Below are 7,013 nucleotides of genomic sequence, written 5' to 3' on the forward strand. Positions count from 1 at the left end.
GGTTTGGAGGGGGGACTTAGATGTAATCACAGGTGTCCTTCTGGAGAGAGCAGCAGGTTTGGATTGCACAGAGAAGATAAAGATGAGACAAAGAGAGGCCAAAGATGCTGGACTTGGAAGGATGTGGTGGCAACTGGCCGGCCACCACCAGAAGCTGAAAGAAGCAAATCTGCTTTTCCTTGGTGACAACCCAGTGACAGTGATTTCAGAGGGCTGGCTGCAGAATGGTGGAAGATACAGCTCAGTGGTTGGAAGCCATGAAGTTATCACAAGACAGCCACAGGAAATGGACATTGGTGACAACATGCCAGGAATATGGTCCTGTGATGGTACCCAGACAAGTTACCATACATATACTTAGGTGGGGTGTAGAAATCCTCTTCTTTACAAGGATGGCCCTGGGGAGAGTGTGCTCAACTCCTAGACATTTAAACTGACATTCACCAAATGAAAGACTCGATGCCCACAGGGCAGAGCTGGGAGTATTGCTTGCACCAGTACTCAGTGAGCTGGGCCCAGGAATCTAATATATAGGGGCCACTGTGCTGACTAGTTTTATGCCAAGGTGACATAGGGTAGAGTCACCTGGCAAGAGGGAGCCTCATAGGAGAAATGCCCCACCTGATTGGCCGGTGGACAAGTCTGTAGTGCATTTTCTTAATTAGTGATTGACTTGTTGTGGGTGGTGCCACCCCCAGGCAGATGGTTCTGGGGTATATAAGAAAGCAGGCTGAGCAAGCCTCGGGGAACAAGCCAATAAACAGCACTCCTCCATGGCCTCTGCATCAGATCCTGCCTCCAGGTTCCTGCCCTATTTGAGTTCCCGTCCTGATTTCTCTAAGCAGTGGACTGTACTGTGGAACTGTAAGCGAAATAAACCTTCCCTCAACACATTGCTTTTGGTCATAGTGTATTATCACAGTCATAGAAGCATAACTAGTACAGACACTTTACCCATGACTGCCAGGAATGCAGCATAATGCAATTGGTCACACCACACCTGCCGGCAGCAGTGACACTGCCATCAGAGTAGAAATGCAGAGCCCAACCCCGGACCACCCAGCTCAGAGCTTCACTTTAAGAAGAGTCCTGTGAGAGTTGGGGACACCATTGTAGGCAGGAGGCCTTCATTCCACACCATATTTGGAAAGCGTCTCTCCCATCCCAGATGGGCTAGAATCCTGGATCCCATGGGAGTCCTGGGAAGATGTGCACATGAACACCTCAAACATCTAGCAAGTTCTGGGACGTACCCAGTCATGCTAAGCTCATCTTCTCCCCTGGGTGCATTGTGCAGGCTCCCCAGGCTTTGGCTACATCCAGTTGCTGTTTGGGCTCCACGCATCTTCCCGACATCCTGTAACTCATCTGTCCCTCCTGTCAAAGATGGAGGTTCCTAAGGGTCACACTGCACAGTTGTTGAGTAATAGGGCCCTTGCTTTGCCATCCTCCTCTACCTTTCCCTATCTTCTGGCACAGCCCGGGGCAGCGTCCCCCATCCCCACACTTCTATCTTTCCCTCAGTCACCAAGAGTGGTGCCCACTCCACAGTCTTCTGGGAATCTCAGTGCAAGCAGTGGGAGTTTTGAGCTGGTGATGGTCAAACAGCTCGTGTCACAGGGCTGTGTGCTACATCAGGCCCACGACTACCAACACCTCCACAATCCCTAATGTGCACACACACTCCATTGTCTCTCAGAGCGCCCGAGCCTCTGTGTGAGTCTGAATCGTGATTTACCCAGCTCTGAAGGCAGGGAGTGACAGCCAACCGTGTACCACTTGCTGGTGAGTCACCCAATGCATCGGGAAGTTTCGTGTGGGGAGACTGTGGGGGAACTGTGAGAAGGGCGAGGCCCCTCGGAGGAGGACCACTGACTGAGGATGGCTGCCTCTAGGCTGCCTCTCCAGGTAGAGACAGGTGACTTCCTGTGCCCAGGCCCTTACCTACAATCATATGTAATAGCTAGAGAGGCTGTGAAAGACCACAGGGGTGTCACGCTTCAGGGGTGTACACCCTAGGCTGTCACAAAGATGGACATGGCAACAGTGGTACTACAAACTAAGCATGCCAAAGTACCCAGCACAGAGTGTCCTTGCATCTATTTTGTCCTCAGAGGGGCCAGGAAGCCTACAGCTACTTAGACAACCACTGCCATCCTCCACAGACCTCTAAGCTACTAAGGCTGGAGTGAGAGGGTCTGAGGCACCCTCGTCCTTGCTCCCAGGGGCCAATGGACCAGCTGCTCCAGAAGCTAGAAATAGCAGAACTTGTTAGCCTGGGAGGAGGCAGAGCCAGTGAGAAACAATGCTGGTCCAGATTCCTGTGGCGGGAGAAGGTTTGCCTTCATGGGTGAGCAGTGGTCAAGGGAGGCTCCCTGGAGGAAGTGCTGATTCCAGCCCCCTTTGTCCTCTTCCTCTGCCTTTTAATGAACTTCATTGTTTGGAGAGGTTTAAACTTCACAGCAAAATGGAGTGTAGAGTTGAGCATCGTGTCACCCCTCCCTCTCTCCGCCCAGTCTCCCTGGCTGTGGACATCCAGGTCATGAGTACCAGCCAGTCATTATTCTCTGGAGCTGGACCTTACTTACCTCTGGGCTCTTGGTCCTGGATGCTTTCTGGGTTTACACAAAGGCACCATGAAGGCTCAGGGAGAAGGCATCAGTGGCCTAGATGTCTAGTCTGTGTGCACTGTCCCTCTGTCCCCACTGTTCTCCTTGCCTAGATGCCATGAAGCCGGGATCAGGAAGCAGCTCAGTGGCTGTCTTTCTCTTAGCATCTGCAGCTATATTTCCTCCTCACAGCTCCATGGCTCTGTATCCCCTAGTGCCGAGCAACATTTTGTTGTCAGGAAACCTGCAGCTTCTTAACCTGGCCACAGCTCAAGGCATCTTAGTGGTTCTTTTTGGTTTTGTTTTTGTTTTTGTTTGTTTGGTTGGTTTGGTTTTTCAAGACAGGGTCTCTCTGCGTAGCCTTGGCTGTCCTGGACTTCCTTTGTAGACCAGGCTGGCCTTGAACTCACAGCGATCCTCCTGCCTCTGCCTCCCAAGTGCTGGGATGAAAGGCATGCGCCACCATGCCCAGTGTCTTAAGAGGAGTTGCCTTTAAATCAGATGGCTGAGGCTACACAAGGGCATCAGTAAACCTGGCCCATGAGATGCCCTTAGACTTGCAGCAATCCCATGGTCCTCTCTGGGCACCTCCTCAGTAGACTCTGGGAGTGCAACATGGCACATGGTGGTCTGCCAGAGTTGGTGTTCTGTTAGTCACTCCAGGGGTCCTTCCTGTGTGCTTGTGACATCCCTAACAGCTCCCTTAACCCACAGGACGAGGATGCTGTTCCCATCACAGACTAGGAATCCAAGGCCGGAAGGAGGTTAAAAAGGCATGTCCCATGATGGGACACCTTCTGGCTCCAAGTGTCCCCAAACCCTGTTGCAACAATATGCCTCACCCCCAATGCTCAAAACCCAACAGGTGTGCCTGGAACATTTCCTGCGGCTCCAAAGACGGAGACACTAAGAACATCTTACACACCCAGGATGCGGGTTGGGGGCGGCTCACGGCACCCACCCCTACTTCTACTGTGAAGCGCTTTCAGCCCCCGAGCCCCCACTGTCATCCTCACAAAGCCTGGCGCTGGTGGGAGGCGAACGCCTTGTTCTGTGTAGCAGGAAACAATAGAGGAAAAGTCTTCAGCAGTACCGAAACTTAAGATTTGAGGCGGAGCTGAAAATTGCCCAATTCAGAAGCTTTCCAAACTTCCAACGCCCTTGAGGCTGGCTCAGCAGCAGCCTTCGATACCTCTCAAACCCTCAAACCTGTGGAGACGTGAGGAGAGGGTGGAGGTTTCTGATGCTGGCCGGAGCCTTGTGGACAGTTGAGATGACCTTTGACAATCTTTTGAGGTCTTCATGTAGTCTTCACATATGCTGTCAGATGAACCTCTGGCCGAGACTTTCTCCCACAGTGCATCTGCCTTCGCTCTGTTCATTGTTCCATTGCTACGCACAAGCTTTTAAAGTTCCTGCGATCCCCCTGTCGGGTCCTGCTATTGTTCCCTAGGCATTTGGAGTCCTTTTCAGAAAGTCTTTGCCCAGTGCCAAAAATCTTAAGATATTTTCCTTTTGTTTTCCCGTAACAGCTTCAAAGCTTGAGGTTTTACATGAAGGCCGCCGATCCATTTGAAACTGATTTTTGCACAGGGCGAGAGTCGGGGTTCTGGTTTCATGCCTTCTGTGTGGATTTCCAGTCTCCCCACACTCGGGTTGAAGAATCTGTCTTTTCTTCAGCGTGTGCTCTGGGCCCCTTCCTCAAAAATCAGGCGGCTGGAGTTTTTGTGTGTTTGTTTAGGCCCCACGTCTGTTGGACTGCTTGTTTGGGTCTGTGACGGTGCCGTGCTGTCTGTTACTGTGGCTCTGTAGTATAGCCTGAGTGTGGATCTTATGATACACATGCCCCGCCTGCACTCCCATACTCCCTCCTACCCCACCCCCCCTCACTGTTCTTTTTGCTCGATGGCTCTGGCTAGTCAGAATCTTGATGTTTCCATTTGAATTTTGTGGTCTTTTAAATTTCTATTTGGCTATAGAATGGCCCAAAATTGGAATTTTGGTCAGGTGTGGTGGCACATGCCTCCCCAGCATTCAGGAGGCAGAGGCAGGCAGGCCTCTGTGAGTTCAAGGCCAGGCTGGTGAGCAAAGCGAGTCCAGGACAGCCAAGGCTACAGGAGAAACCCTGTCTTGAAACAAAACAAAACAAACAAACAAACAAAAGGAATTTTGATGGAGAATATTGAATCTGAGTGTTGCTCTGTAATATAACCATTTCACAAAATTAATTCTGCCGGTCCATCTGTGAACATGGGACATCTTCCCATCTTCTAGGGTCTTCTGCAATTTCTCCCTTCAGGGTCTAAAATTTTAAAAGATCCTTGTTAGGGTATTCCTGGGTGTGTAACTTTTTGAGGTATTTTGAATGGGAGTGTTTTCCTGTTTTTTTTTCCCCCAATATGTCCATTATTGCTGTTCCTAAAGATTGTTGGTTTTTTAAAAGATTTATTTATTATGTATACAATGTTCTATCTCCATGTACAGAGGGCACCAGATCTCATTACAGATGGTGATGAGCTACCATGTGGTTGGTTGCTGGGAATTGAACTCAGGACCTTTGGAAGAGCAGCCAGTGCTCTTACCCTCTGAGCCATCTCTCCAGCCCAGATTGTTTGTTTTTAACGTTGATTTTGCATTTAGTTTTCTAAATGTGTTTATCAGGTCTAAGGGTTTTCTGACATAGTCTCTAGGCTGTTAAACTTTATTTTAAATTTAAAAAATTGTGTGTGTGTGTGTGTGTGTGTGTGTGTGTGTGTGTGTGTGTGTGTGTACACAAGGCCCTCATGTTTATAGATAGCAATAGAGAAGCCAGAATGGTTAAACATGCAGGCTTTTTTCTCTGGTGGAAGGGGTGTGCATACCTGTTTTCACCCAGAAGGCTGGGAGGGACATCACTTACAACCCTGGTGATCTTTGACTATCTGTGGATAATCCTCACCTGAATAGCCCATTCTTACAAAAGGCCCAATATACTTTGCAGAAGAGCTTTTACTATTAAGCTTATTACAAGCCTTTCCTCCTGAGACCCTGATCCTGAGCAGTGTTTCTCAGCCCATAGAACTCATTCTTGAAGAAGAGGTTGCAGATACTTTGCAAAAGACATGTGCTTTGCAAAGGAGTTTTGATGCAGCCCTGCCTTAAGCTTTATTATACTAATTGTCACAATGAAACCTTTTAAAGTTAAACTGTGTTTAATTATGTCAAAAATAAACTGCTGTGGTGGTGGTGGTGGTGGGGTGATGGTGGTGGTGGTTCAGACTCTAGAAATTTGAACCAGCTTCTGTAACTAAGTTGGGCTGAACTGGTTCCTTCTTGACTCCCATGATTCACCTCTCTGCCATCAATAGAGCTTTCAGGGACCTCCACAATCAGCAGTAGCCAGTGCCTTTGCCTGCTGAGCCATTATCTTCGGAGACACCTGGCTTTGCAAAACCATCAAATAAACCGCTTCATTTTCGCTGCTCTGAATCCCCAGTGCTCTTGTTATGGGTGAAGATTGTCATCTCTCACAAGGAGCTCATCACTTGCCCTTTGCACCTGCTGTTCCTTCTACCTGGGTGCTGTTCCCTAAGCCCATACAGCCATCCCCAAATGGCATGTTTCTGACACATGAGTCATCTCCTGAGATTTTTTTTCCCCCTGATCACCACATGGGGCCCTGCCTGCCCTCTTCCCTGCCCTCCCGGGTGCCACAGGCTCAATCACAGGATGCTGTCTGCCAGCTTTTCACAAGAACAGGGGCCTATTATGTGCAGGCATGCTAGGACCATGGGCAGCCCCTGCATTCTGGTCTTCCTCTGCTGGCAAGGCCAAGCACACTGCCCTGGCAGCTGCTCCTGGAAGAGGTGATGAGTTTTGACTGCCTGAGTCCAGGGGTCTTGGAGGAGGCATCAGCATGGTGGTGCTGTTCCTGGCTTTTAGGTCATTTATGTTCTACCAGGAACTGTCCCATAGGGACTTAGAGTATAGCTGTTTCCTTCCCTGGGCCTCAGTTCCTCCATCTTTGACTAGCTAACTAAGTCTTCTGTTTCATTCTATGTTTCCTTACTGAGGCCCAGAATCTGTGTAGCAAAGATACCAAAGTGATGTTTGCTTCTAGAGTATAGGAAATCTCACACCTAGGCGTGCCCGAACCTCCAGGGAAGATCCCAGGCAAGCAGTATGTTTCACTTCAGGGGTGGAGAGCCTGATTCCATTTCCTTGGAGAGTTCTGGAGCCTAGCACAGAAGGCTGAAGAAAAAAATGACCCCCACAGTCTGGGCCTCAGCCTTGGAACCAGAGAGGACGCTGGGGGTCCCTCAAATGTCTGTACATCATGCATGGGGAACAGGACTTGGCCACAGTGGGAACAGCGCAAACACCTGGTGTCCAGGGCCTGTGCCCCTGGGCCCAGCATGTTGGCCT

This window comes from Acomys russatus, chromosome 22 (assembly GCF_903995435.1).
Source record: "Acomys russatus chromosome 22, mAcoRus1.1, whole genome shotgun sequence".
NCBI lineage: Eukaryota > Metazoa > Chordata > Mammalia > Rodentia > Muridae > Acomys > Acomys russatus.